We start from the raw sequence: 14559 nt of genomic DNA, 5'->3' as shown, positions 1-14559 counted from the left end.
CTGTTCAGTTTACAATCCTCCCAATAGAAAGTATTGCAAACATGAGATTTTGAGGATGGGAAAATTCTGACACAATTCCAGAACTGGACTCAGTTTTCAGCAGGCAGATATATATGCTTTTACAGAATCAGCTGTCAGACCCATTTTTCTGCGACAAAAACTATCATTTATTTATTTTTTGCTCTAGAGAGGTATGAATGGACTTAGATCTGATTTAGGAATTTCACTTAAGATGTTAAAAAAAACCCAACCACAAACCCATAAGAATCTGAATATATAAAAAGTCTAAAAACACATCATGAGAAAATGACTGAAGATTTGACCTCAGACTTGCTCCTGCCCTGGTCTAACATGATTTGTAAAATGCCTATCTCATCAGACTTTGTTACAGATACTGAAGTTGAAAACCGCAGCTGTACATTTGAAGAGCTGCAGTGAAGTTTGTTTGGAAAAGGTTTTGGTTTTGTTTGGGTTTTTTTTTTTTATAAAATGTAGTTCTTCAGTGTAATTTATTTCTGGGTTAGGTGCAGTACAGTGTTTGTATTTTAAATGCAACTGATATAGATCCACATAAATTCCTGCACCATATGTTGGGGAACTATAAATGTGGGTTTTTTTCCATTTGACTTTCTTCCTTCAAAATGCTTGTTTCCAGTGTTTTGATGAAAGCCATTTTAATTCAAGGTCCTTGTACAATAGAATTAAACAGTTCCACTGTGGCAAACAAACTGCTACTTGGAGACAGTTTAATCTGAACATGACTTACTTAACATACCCTGATAAGACAGATTTTCCAAGAATCAGCAGTCTGTGTTCACATCTTAGGGACTGTTCTAGGAACCTAGTGAAGGTTTATTCTGTGATGTTTTTCGTCCTCACCTTCAATTTACTTTGCAGACTGGCTTTAAGGATTCTTTCTCTCCAAACCAGTTCTCCCCAACCATACAATTTCAAGGCAACAGCAGGCAGAAAAAACAGCAAAAGCTGATTGAAAAGAAACTCATGCAGATAATCATCGTTACTCCGTTTTGACTCCTGTGTGCTCTGAAGGCACACATCTGTAAGGCAAGCTTATCCTCTGGGTGTAGTGTTTTTGAAAAATTGAGGTATGGCCTTATTTATAGTGAATATTACTTGTCTCTCTAGCCACACATTTCACACTTGCCACACAGCCCTTTCATTTCATACCTTGCTTGTGCAAGCTGACATCAGTACCTACTGATTTTGTACCTACATGAATGATAGAAAAGTTACATGTTGAAGAAAACAGAGAAAAGCCTGTTCAACTTCAGTTCCTTGCCATTTACCAATTCAACACAATTTAAGGGAGACGCTGCCCTGAGCACTGTTTTCTGCAAATGACGCACTTGGAAACCAGAAGTCTGTGTTGCCTTGATCTTTTGACACAAAATCACTCACTGTCCCTCTCAAATGCCACAAACCACTGTTGCCCTCCTCTCGGGTGTCATTCTTCCACCAGTGGTAAATGGCAAGAGATCAACTAATGAAGATGCTTGACTTTTTTTAGCCCTTTGAGTACGGAAAAAAGCCAAAGGGTCCTTGGGCAAACAAAGTTTGTGTGTTTATTAACCGTGTTAAGACGACTGCTGTAAGCAGTGTTTATATGTATATTCACAGTATGAAACTGTGCATGAAGTGACAGGGTGAAGATGTGCCATGTGGATCAATGAGGGGTTTAAAACATCCAGTCCTGAACTGGCTGAAGATATAGCATTAAAATATAAGGTAGCAAGTGTTTTGCCAGCTGTCTGACTTCTAGCATTGCACTGCAGAGTTAAATGGACTTTTAAAATAAAGTTCCTCTCAGTTACATTTTGTACTTACACAGCACTTCTAATCTCCAAATGCTTTCAGTACAGCTTTACTCAAGCTTTACACAATGCAGCCACACCTGAGGTAGAGTGCAGCAACTGGTTGGCAGTCATAGCCTGAGAAAGAAAGCAGCTTTGCTAGTAGAAGTACACAGTAACAGCTCCATCCTAGGCGCTGGAACAGCCCCATGCAGCTGCAGTGTAGCAGAACTTGCCTCTGTCAGAGGTCCAGAAATCTAGACTGGGCACTGCTGCTGAAGGACAGGGGTATGTGATGGTAGCTACTGGCAACCAAAGTCTCCCAGCAATTGCTACACCTAGTGTTTCCTTCATCCTCTTTAATCTTTCTCTCCTCACTGTGCTGCTACTCCCTCTCCCCTTCTAGGACTGTAGCAGAGGGATTCAAAATGAATTTTTCAAAGAATTGTCAATCTGGCTCCACAAGTCATTTTGGCAGGTCATGGGGATGTTCAGAAATTTCCAAACTTCCACAGTATTATGTTGTAAAAATATCTTTCACCTGTCTTTTTTCTATGGCAGTTAAAACTTTTGGGAAGAGAGAAATTTCAGCCCTACAAAATATAAAAATACTGTTCCAAAATGTACCTAAACCACAACAATACCAGGTTTGGAAGAAATAAAGCCCTGTGCAATCTCTATTACATGTAAATAGTTACAATACTGCTTTCTTATTTACATAATATAGTCCACCTTCCTGAGTAAGGGCTCTTCTCAAGATTGATTAGAGGGGACAGCATTAAACATTTATGTCATCAGAGCTGAGATATGAGGCTCCTACTTGCTCCTGTTGAAGTTAACCTGCTTTGCTTGTTACCCAGGTGTTTGGATCAGATGAAAAAGAGAGCAAAAGCATTTGGTGGGCCAGAACTCTTATGAGAATAATGTGAGTTTAAGGCCTTGCTTCAAGGAAGTTTTCCCTGAAAACACCACAAAACTATCTCCTAAAGTAGCTCTCAGAAGAAAAGGTGCTCATCCTAGGTTAAGAAGGTAAACATCCCAGCAACCTGACTTTAAGTCACATTAGTTCTGATACAATGAGTTTGATGCCTAAAGCAGTTTCTTGGAGGAAAACAATGACTTGGTGAAAAAAAATCTCTCAAGTAGCTTCAGGAATGCCTTATAGAACATGAAGTGAGTCTGGAAAAATGATGGGAGACAAGCCGGTGGAGAAAGGCATCTGAGCCAGTTCTGGCAATATTTGAAGCCAGAAGTCATAGGAAACTAGAGAAGACTCAGGGCAGGAGATCAACTGGTGGGTTTCTGCACTGGGTCTAAATACAGCAGATATGCCAAGGGGATCAAGGTAAGGGTTTACTTGTAACCATCTGTCAGCTGGAAAAGTAAATGTGAAGGACCAGAAGGAATTTCCATGGGGCTCACTTCATGATCAGCTGATGAGAGAGGAAAGACAGTCACAGACCACAAAGAGCAAAGGACGCTCCTGCTGCAAACACCCAGTGGGAATGGGACAGAAGGAATCAAGCCTGGCAGAAAGGGCTGAGCATGGGAGTGAAGACAATCACTGAAAGACCATGTTCAAAAAGGGGCAAAAGGACTGAGTGGCCATATCGCTCTTTTACCAGTTCCAGCCTCATAGGTGATCACAATCCACCTTCTTCCAAACGATCAGCAATCACAAGAGACAACTCTGCAGCACCTTGTCTATTGACTTGGATAGGAAACACTCTTCCCTTTTTCCCAAATCTTTTTACCTGTCCTGCATACCACAGAGGATAAACTGTATGAAAGGACAGTGAAAAACAGTGGGTGTACACAGTGAGACATTGCACTCTCTGGGGTCCCACAGAAGAGACTTCTGCTGGGCCAAGTAGAGAGGAGCAGTAGCACCTTGCGGCTCCAACAGGGAGTGAGCAGGGGCAACCAACAGTGGCTTGAATAAAAATCCCAGTGACAGAAAAGCATGAAGTCACAAATTACACACATTGCCATGCCTCCTCTCAGCCTCTTTCCAAACTGGACCCGCAGGCAAATGCTGAGTGGAGAAACAGCCATCTCAGAAACAACTGCAACCCCATGGCACCAGAGACTTGTCCACTCTGGTGCCAGCTCTGCAGCCATCCAGGCTTGCTATTAGTAAAAAGGGAAGCAGCACTGATTCTGAAAGGAAATGTTTGCTCTTCACTGACATCTATTGACTGCAGTGTTTTAACTGCAAAGCTCCACACAAGAAATAAATGTTCATTTTCGTAGGATGTGTGGGGCTCAAAAGCAGAAGCGGACTCTGAAGGGAATCAGGCACAGATTTGAGGGGCACAGGGCTGTCTCTGGGTACCCAGGGACAGTCCTGATACACAGCCTGCTTATGAAGTCCTCCATTTCTGGCTGTCAGTGTCTGCAAGGATGTACCCAGGAATGATCAATCCACACAGAATCTACTAGGAACCACAGTAGAGACAGATGATGGCATTCACATGTAGGCAAATACTGATGCTCAGGAGTAATAAATGCAGATTTTTCCTTTTCTGTCTACAAGGCCTTTCACTAAAACAAAAGATAACCATGGTTCTCTGTCATTTGTGATGTTGGTGAACCACTTAGACCTAACCCAACAGCCAGGTAGGTATCACTGTGCTGCTCAAACTGCAGTTAGCTGCCTAGCTACTTAAGAGGGATGAGGAATTAATCAGTCTACAGAATTACCTACTGGCTAAATTAAGTATTTACCTACATTACAATAGGAAAAAAAGAAAAAAAAAACCAAAAACATAGAGCAGTACTTTATTGGCAGGTCAATGAAATACAATATAAAGGTAGCTCATATATCTCTGTGCTATCCAAGCTCAGACACCAATAACTGAAGCAGCCACAACTTGAATTTCCCTGCTTTTCCCCAGGGACATCAGTACAGATGCACTGCAAGACACAGGTCCTGTTAGCTTGTTGTTCTCTATGCTGCCATGCCCTGCCCACAGATTTACCCCTGAACCCCCCCCAAAATCTCTTGGCTTCCATTATAAATCAAACCTGTGCTTTCTTTAAACAAACTGTCATGGTTTAACCCCACCACAAAGCTGCTTGCTCACTCCCCCCGTGTCAGGATAAGGGGGAGAACTGGAAGAGTAAAAGTGAAAAAACTTGTGGGTTGAGATAAAGACAGTTTAACAGGTAAAGCAAAAGCTGCACACACAAGCAAAGCAAAGCAAGGAATTCATTCACTATTTTCCATCGCAGGAAGGTGTTCTGCCATCTCCAGGAAAGCAGGGCTCCATCATGCATAAACACCATCACTCTGAACATCCCCCCCTTCCTTCTTCCCCTCAGCTTTATATGCTGAGCATGATGTAATCTGATCAGCTGGGGTCAGCTGTCCCAGCTGTGTCCCCTCCCAACTTCTTGTGCACCCCCACCTTACTTGCTGGTGGGGTGGTCTGAGGAGCAGAAAAGGCCTTGAGGCTGTGTAAGCACTGCTCAGCAATAATGAAAACATCTCTGTTATCAACACTGTTTTCAACACAAATCTAAAACGTAGCCCCATACTAGCTACTATGAAGAAAATTAACTCTATCACAGCAAAAACCAGCACACAAACAAATAAACTTGGGGAGCCTTGATCTTGCAAGCTGCAAGGTGTTCAACGACATGATGGTAAAAACCTGGCAGTGTATGAAGCAAACAAGAGCAAGAAGCAAAAAGCAGCATGGCTTGCAGACAGACAAGTTTTTTCACAATGGGAGTGCACAAAGACACAAGGATGTTGATATACTGATGCTGCGAGTCATCAGAACTATTGCCCATAAAACCTGTTCATACTTCAATCTGGTGCAAGTGTAGGTCCAGCTCCTTCAAGAGAGCACATGGCAGCATTCACAGAATTAAATGATCCAAAGGCAGATCATGACAAATATTTTGAAGAAATCTTTAAGTTCATTAAGTCAAATGAATGGGGTGTTTTATATTTGTCTAGATCAGGTTACTTTATCCCATTCCCAAGGTTTCTGGACCAGGCCTCACCTAATCAATCACAACACACCAGCTGAGCATCACTGATCAGAAGGATCAGTGACTGGTGATGCATTCCCTTTCAACTTAAGACTGTGTTGCTGTGTACAAGATGTGACCAGTTAAAAAAATAAAAAAAGTCAAACTCTTACATGGACTGTACAAGCAGTAAAAAGTTGTGCAGCTACAGTCTTCATTAAAAGCTACATTCCCAGAGAGACTGTCTCTACGTTCAACTTTAATACAAGAGTGGCCGTACAAGATCAGATATATGTCAGTTTAATCCAGAAACCTTCCTGCAAGAGTATGTGAACAAACAGAACAAGCATGTGATATTTTCCTGAATATTTTCCCAACCTCCAATCACATTTTGTTCAAGAACTTCCTAAGCAATTTACTAGTATCTATGACTGATAGATGCCAGTTCAGCTGATGTCATCACACTCTTACACAGCTCTGTGTGCACTTTTGACCTCTTTTCAATGATTTAAGGTTAGATGATTAATTCCTATTGCTAATAGCAATGACGTGTCCTGCTCCTCACTGTGTCAGAGCTACACATTGACATTTTAGAATGAACCACTGATACACAGTGTGAAAGAAGGATTAAAATGCACTTCGGTATTTCCCATTCAAGAAACAGGATGAAGAAACCAAGGTTTAGAACCAGAGGAACCGTATCAGGTGTCAGACTTATGGAACACATGGCCAAAGGCTGTTTTAAGTGTGCTGAGGTTTACTAAATGTCTGTAAGCCATGTCCAGGCTTTGGAAATCCATGAGCTACAAATATTTTGAGGCCACAGGAAAACTGGAAATCAGTTCTAACTACAACATTGTAAATTTATATTCCTCAGGCTTTTGGTCACTGCTAGTTTCCTCAATGGTCTTTCCCTAGTTCCCTATCTCTCAGTTTTACAGACATCTAACACAACTACCTTCTGTCATCCTTCTTCCAAAATGAAGAATTCTTACTTGGCTATTGCCCACATTGAACCTGATTCTTTCATCATCCATTTTATACTCCCACAAACATTTGAGTGCTACAACCTTTTTAACATGAAAGAAAAAAACCCCACAGTAGTCTAGATACATGCAAATCAGTGATTTATACAGTAGAATAGTAAAATTCACACTTTTTGTTCTATACACTTTTCATATTAATTCCCAAAATTCAGTTTGCCTTTTTAACTGCCAGCACACACTTAAAACCAATAGATATTTTTCAGGATTATAACTGCTCAGTAGAAATGGAATTTTTTATATATATGACATTAGGATTGTTCTTCCATTAAGCTCATCTTATATATAACCAGTTTCATCAGCCCTGCTCTTTACTAACCTGAATAATCTGGTATCATTGCCTCCACATTGGCCATTGCTCATTCCCTTTTAATTGTTTATAAAACCAGTATCAAAAATCCTTGCATCTCCAAAAATAAAATAATGGCAATCCTTTTAGAGGAAGTGGTCTGTAATGCTAGAGGTGTAGAAGACAGCTATAAAATGGGACTGCTCCCAAACATTTCTCTTTCCTACAATATCTCTAGCAGTGGGAAAGCTCTATTAAACCAGAGTCACATACATAAATGTATCTAGGATCCAAAATGGGGACAGACAAATCCATCTGAGAATGAGAAACAAACCTACCATCCAAGGATTTTCAGACAAGTGCATTACTGACAAGTTTGTCTAATTTACTTATGCAACAGGTTCGTGCATAATGGAGTGGTTTTATTCTGTTGGACATACCTTATTATTGCTTTTATAATGCTGACATTTAGGATAATTAGTCCTGCTGGGTGTAATTAGACTCATTTGAAGTTATTTCTGGAAACAGGAAATAGTGTTTTAAGATAATACTAATAAAAATGTAATTAAAAAACCCCACCTTCCCACATGGGCTCTAGAAAAGCTAGTTAACTAATGTGTGCTCAGAAAACACCAAGTATTATAAAATATCTCTGACCTCAAGAAGCTGTGTTTTATATGATTCATACTGATTTGATATTAACTAAGGTCAGAACACGTTGGATCACCCTACAGGAAATAACACAGAATTGGAGAGAAACATATACTGAATAGAAAAAAGATAAGAATAAATTAATGGAGCCAGAAGTAGGTGAAAGGTTAATCCCTACTCTCGTGCCAAAGTTGACAAATGTAATGACAATGTTACTGTCTATCTTTCTCCCCTCTCCTTCACACTCATGGCAAGAGCCACTAAACAGCCAAAACCAGTAGAGAGAAAGGCCTAAACAAGACAGAAATTCTGTCCAAGAACATCCTGCCAAGTAATACTCAGTATGTTCTGCTCAATTTGCATTATCCTTCTATAGAAATAGAGCTGGCTCTGACAGATCAGAAAATAGAGAAATAAACTCTGCCTTTTCACAAACACAGGCATAAAGCACACAGCCTCTGAAACCAGCCATTTGAAAACATGGAGCATAGGCAAGTGAAGAAGTTTAAGAGCGTATAACCACACATGAAACATTTGCCTCTAAGATGAAGATGTTGACTATCTGACTCTGTGCACATGATTACTTTGGGTATTAAATTTGTCCACTTTCATCAGGTGTACTTCGTTTGCATGGCACATGAACTTGGAAGTGTATGATTTACAGTATACAAATTCGGCACAGATCACCCCATAACCATTCTCTACTTGAAAGACTACAGAAAACTTTATTTCAAATTTCAAGTAATCGGCTATTTTCTCACAATAGCTTAGTAGAAATTATTACATAGTTTACTTTTTTCAGTTTCACAGTTATGACAAAACAGCCCACATTATCCAAGATCTTTTTTGGAATATACTAAGCAATTTAAAGTAAAAAAGTGCTTACACAACCAGAAAAGATTATTCAAAAATTAGTCCACTATAAGAAAAATGAACACTGAAATCCAGTCTGAGTGAACTACACTCCTCTAATGAAAGGCAGTCACGGTGACAGGACATGTACTGAAATGAGACACTGGCAAAAGATACTGTACTTTTGACACTTGCCCAGGACCTGGGATTTCCCCTTTATCCTCACTATCTCTGCCTCTATGACCCCTCAGTCTTTCATGGTTGAGGATCTTCTGTAAAATCAAGAGGACTAATTAAGACATGCTACTCTAGTTTACAGTTAGGCTTTCACTTGCAGTATGGGCAGTACAAATCTGAACCTTTCAGGCAGTGGATCATGCATCTTCAAAATACTCAAACAAGCTTTATTTTGCAAATAGTCCCTACAGCTCTTCTATTCTTCATATTCTTCCTGTATGACCAATGTAATATTATACCATGTTTTTCTAAACAAGAATTTGTCAAAGTGAAAACATTTATGTATCAGGTACCATTTCTTTCTGCTCATTACCAACACTCATACAAAAGTTTTTCTACATTTATTTTTTGATACATTGTCATGGTTTAACTCCAGCCAGCAACTAAGCACCATGCAGCCACTCGCTTATGCCTCCACCCTCTCAGTGGGACGGGCAAGAGGATTGGGAAAAAAAAAAAAGTAAAACTTGCAGGCTGAGATAAGAACAGTTTAATAACTAAAATAATATATAAACATAATATAGTAATAATTATAGTAAAGAAAAGGAATATAACAAAGAGAAGTAAAAGCCAAGACAAGTGATGCACAATGCAATTGCTCACCACCTGCTGATTGATGCATGAGCAGTGATTCACCCCTCCTCACCAACTTCCCCCAGTTTCTATGCTGAGCACAACATTCTGTGGTATAGAATATCCCTCTGGCTAGTTCAGGTGAGCTGTCCTGGCCATGCTCCTTCCCAGCATCTTGTGTAGCTGCCCGCTGGCAGCACATGGGAAACTGAAATTTTAGGATAAACAGTACTTACCAACAACTACAACACTGGTGTGTTAACATTATTCCCACACTGAATCAAAACCACAGCACTGTACCAGCTGCTAGGAAGAAAATTAACTTTATCCCAGGCAAAACCAGGATGTACATGTAGAAGCTTTGGGTAATGACCCAGTGTATATGCAGCACATTCAGCAAGCAGCTGAAACATTAGAAGAGTTTTGAATTCAAACAGTAAGCTACAAACAGTACTGCCAACTCATATTTCTTGTTTTGCGGAGAAATCACTCTATAACTTTTGGAGTTATAAAGTGGGTATGTTTATTCAGCGCTGGGCGCATGAGGGATCGCTCCACCACAAGCATGCGCATCGTTTGCAGCTCCCGTCCGGCTTATATGTTACAAAATAGTCCTGGGGAGGGGTCGTAAAGAGGAAGTACCTCTTCTTCCTCTCTGATGAACTTTTCACCCTGTCGCTCTGCGCAGCCTCAGTTGTTCTCTGGCTTTCTTCCAGGCCAGTTTATACTGGTGGTTTGGGTAGTCTGTTCTTCAAGGACTAGGGGGGACTTCTCTTTGGGCTAGGAGTTAATTGCCTAGCAACGTTATCAGTACTTGGTATGTCTTTTTCGAACAGTCCCATACGCCTCCCCTTGTTTTTGCGCAGGCCTTGCACTATCAATCTAAGATTGTTTAGACTCCCCATCTCATTCCCCCCTTTTCTTCTTACTTAGTAAATTCTTTTACTACTTATTTATCTACTTCTTAATCTATTTCCCTTGCCCTATAATATGTTAGTACTAGTCTAAAAATTAGTTTATTGCTTAAAGCTCGGATTGTGATATAAAGCGTCATACATAGCTTGCAAGCGTTTTGTAAGTCTCCAGATCCATACATATATAGCTACAGTAAGGATCAACAAAATTGCTACAGATATTAATAAAGCAACCACTGGGTGAAGGGCTGCGTTTAAGATTCCAGTAGTTGTCGGCGACCATCCGAATAGCATATCCCAGCAATTATGTTTCCCTTCCTGCTCAACCATCTTTAAGACCTTTTTATCCTTTCCCCGTCATGAAAGGTTGTGTGTAAAGTTTCTTGCCCTTTTTTCCTTAACTTCTTCCAGTATCCGGTGTAAGTCTGGGTGTTTTAATAGGCTTTCTATATGACTGACATTTAAGCCTATGGGGACAGGAAGTACCTTTACCCTGAGGCTGCTTTTCAAGAGGGAATGTGTAACCACCGGGGCAGAATAAGTGAAATCACAACCCAGAATGATGGTGAAATTACAAATACAATAATTTAGATGCTGTATCAATTTCTTCTCTCGCCCATCTATGGTTATTGTGTCACACAGTGTCCTTAAACATGCACATCCCTTTCTGGTATAGACAACAATGGTGCTCAAATCTACGCTGGGGCGTGCTTCAAAGTGGCAAATCTTTTGGTCAGTACCTAAGCAGGTATTCTGGGTTATTAAGATATTGCTTTCACATATAAATCCCTGTTGTTCTTTTATGATACAGGGTTTGAGATCTACTGCTTGCCATTCATTACCAGTATTCATAGCCAAGGTCTTATTTTCAAAGGGGTACAGCAGAGTCCCATTGTAATTTACTCCAAGACTTACAATAGGGTGTATGGTGATTAATTTTGTATCATATATTGTTAACACAAAAGTCGTTACTGTATGCGTGTCAGGCCTATAGGTGAAGTTGACCATGTTCCACCATGACTGTAACTTTTTCTCTGTCTTTGTGGCACTATCCCAAATTATTTTTTGAATTTCAGTGGGAAGTGTACCCTCCTCTCCTTCCCTTATTGCAGATTCTGCTACTGTTTGCATCCATAACTTTGCATGTATGTAACTTAGAGCTATGGCGATATCACCTTGTAACGCTCCTAAGGTTTCAGCAGTAAGTGTGTGGTCCTTTGTTTCTTTTTGCTCCCAATCTAGCACTACTTTTGACATTGCCCGTTGATGTACCCCTAATGCTGATAGTGAAGACCTCAATGGCCGTTGCAATTTTGATATATCCCTTGCAGTAGCTGCTAATTTGTTTGTTATTACTTCTGAATCTATTGAATTTAAGACTTCCAATTCAGTTCCTAATACTCCGGTTAGGTCCCTCTGTGGTCTTTTCTGGTAGGCATTTCCCTTTTTCCTTAGCCAAGTTGTCCATCCTTCGTCTGAGGTTCGTAAGAAGGGGGAACAACGTGGCTCTATATTAGAAATGTTAACTTGCATCTGTAATTCTACCTTTTTTAGAGACCATTTTGGATTGATCAGCACTTGCTGTCGGTCTATGTGTCTGATCATGTACGGGCCAACCTCATATACGTTGGGTGTAAGATTTACAGTGATTGGTGTGGTTGTCACTATGGTAGTCACCATGTTAAACTTAAAGGATAACCCTAGTTTATCCTTGGCCCAGAGACATCTCACAGAAACAGCAAGTTGAGTCAAAGTAAAATTATACCAGCATTCTAGATCTTTTGGATCACATATATGACCAATACTTGACACGATATATTTGGGATTTAAGATCTTGATCTCAGATACTGTAATCTGACGCACTGACCAATGGGTGATTTCATTCATTACTCGACACCCTACTCTAATCTCTTGCCCTACCATTCCCCATAATTGTGGTACTCCATTGATGTCTTTCCATTCATTTTTTGTATACACTTCTGTTCCCCACATCACTACAGTAGCTAAAGTTAAGGCTGAGTTAGTATTGGTTATACCCATGCTTCCAGTATACCCAATGTACGCCTAGGACCATGGCCATTCAGTGAACCTTTGACCGGTTATCTGGGGAAAGGAGATTATTAGACTTATCATGAGAAGCGTAGTCTTCTCGGCTGAGCTTGTGTAACCTTCCATGGGGATTTGTGGGCCTTCTTTATTCAGGTGTGATGAATCCAGGCTGAGTATTCTTTAATCTTGATGGCCGTAAACGTTGTGAGTAGCACTTGAAACGGCCCTTCCCATTGTGGTTCCAACGTCTTTTCTGTAAGAGACTTAACATACACATAGTCTCCAGGCTGGTTGTTATGTACAGGCTCATTTAACTCTCTACCCCGAGTTCCAAATACATGTTTCCCAATTTCATTGTTTACTTAATGCTATCATGTATGAAGTCATAGTTTCTCCCCAACTTGCATTGATGTTCCTTTCTGTACCGCGTAAGGTCTGCCATATAACATTTCAAAAGGGCTCAACCCTTCCCTGGCCCTCCGTTTTGCTCGTATGCACAAAAGTGCCAGAGGGAGAGCCTGGAGCCAGGTCAGGTTTGACTTCTGCCCGAGCTTCACTATTTGCTGCTTAATTAAATGGTTCATCTTTTCTACTTGGCCACTAGATTGGGGACGATAAAGAATGTGAAGTTGCCAGTCTATACCCAGATGGCAACTGATTTGATGAACTACTTTCGAGATAAAGTGTGGTCCTCTGTCTGAGGATATAGTTGCTGGGACTCCAAAGCGTGGAATTATTTCTTGTACTAATATTTTTGTCACTTCCTGGGCTTTGGAAGATCTAGTGGGGAATGCTTCTGGCCAGCCTGAAAAGGTATCCATTAATACCAGTAAATATTGATACCCCCCTTTTCTTGGAAGTTCTGAAAAATCAATTTGCCACTGTTGTTCTGGCCCATTTATTTTTCCAATCTAGTCTACTTCTAGAATGGGGGTATTCTTAGGATTAGTCTGGAGGTAAAGGTTACACTGTTGAGTCACCTGTCTTACTATGGTATACAGATTTCTAGCTCTAATACTCTTGACCAAATATCGGTATAGGGCCTCCGCTCCCCAGTGCCCTTTCCTGTGTTCCTCCCGTACCAGGTGTCTAGCTAAACAAGAGGGAATTACTACCTTCCCTTGGGGAGTGATGGCCCAACCTTCTTCATTATATGATCCTTCCAGGTCTGTAATTAACTTTTGATCCTCTTTAGTATAATTAGGCTTACCTTCTGGGATGATTTGCCCATCAGGAACTAAAACTCCCTCTATTTTTACCTCTCTTTTGGCTGCTTGTTTTGCCTCTCTGTCCGCCAGTTCATTTCCTTTTTCCAAATCCGAGTTCACCTTTTGGTGGGCCTTAACATGCATGATTGCCACTTTTCTTGGAAGTTGTACAGCTTCTAGCAGTTCCAGAATTTCCTTCCTATGTTTGATGTGTGTCCCTTGTGAGTTCAACAGTCCTCTTTCCTTCCAAATTGCTCCATGAGCACGGACTACCCCAAAGGCATACTTTGAGTCTGTGTAAATATTCACAGTCTTGCCTTGGACTAATCCTAAAGCACGAGTCAGTGCGATTATCTCTGCCTTTTGTGCAGAGGTATTCGCAGGCAGTGGTCCTGATTCCAGTATTTCTTGGGTGGTAGTAACAGCATACCCAGCATACCTTTTGCCACTCAGGACATAGCTGCTCCCATCTGTAAACCAGTTCTCAGCATCTTCCAGAGGGGCATCCTTCAGGTCTGTGCAGCTTAAGTATGTTGCCTCGATGGTCTCTAGGCAATCATGTTGCACTGGTTCTCCTGTATTTCCACTCAGGAAAGAAGCTGGGTTAATAATGTTAGTTACTACAATCTTCACATCATCCTGTTCTACTAATTCTGCTTGATATTTTAAGAACCATGGGGCAAAAGCCAATGTCCCCCTTTAATTTCCAATACTGCAGACACTGTGTGAGATACAAATACAGTCATTTTCTGGCTTAAAGTGAATTTTCGTGCCTTTTGTATGTTTAAGATCACTGCTGCAATCGCTCATAGGCATCCAGGCCAACCTTTAGCAGTTGTATCTAGTTGCTTGGAGAAATAGGCGACTGCCCAACGATACGGGCCTAGGTCTTGTGCCAGTATTCCCAATGCAATTCCCTGTTTCTCATGTGAAAAGAGAAAGAATGGCTTA

This window comes from Athene cunicularia, assembly GCF_003259725.1.
Source record: "Athene cunicularia isolate RWA chromosome 1 unlocalized genomic scaffold, athCun1 chr1_part2, whole genome shotgun sequence".
Lineage (NCBI taxonomy): Eukaryota > Metazoa > Chordata > Aves > Strigiformes > Strigidae > Athene > Athene cunicularia.
Note: the sequence above shows the minus strand (reverse complement) of the source record.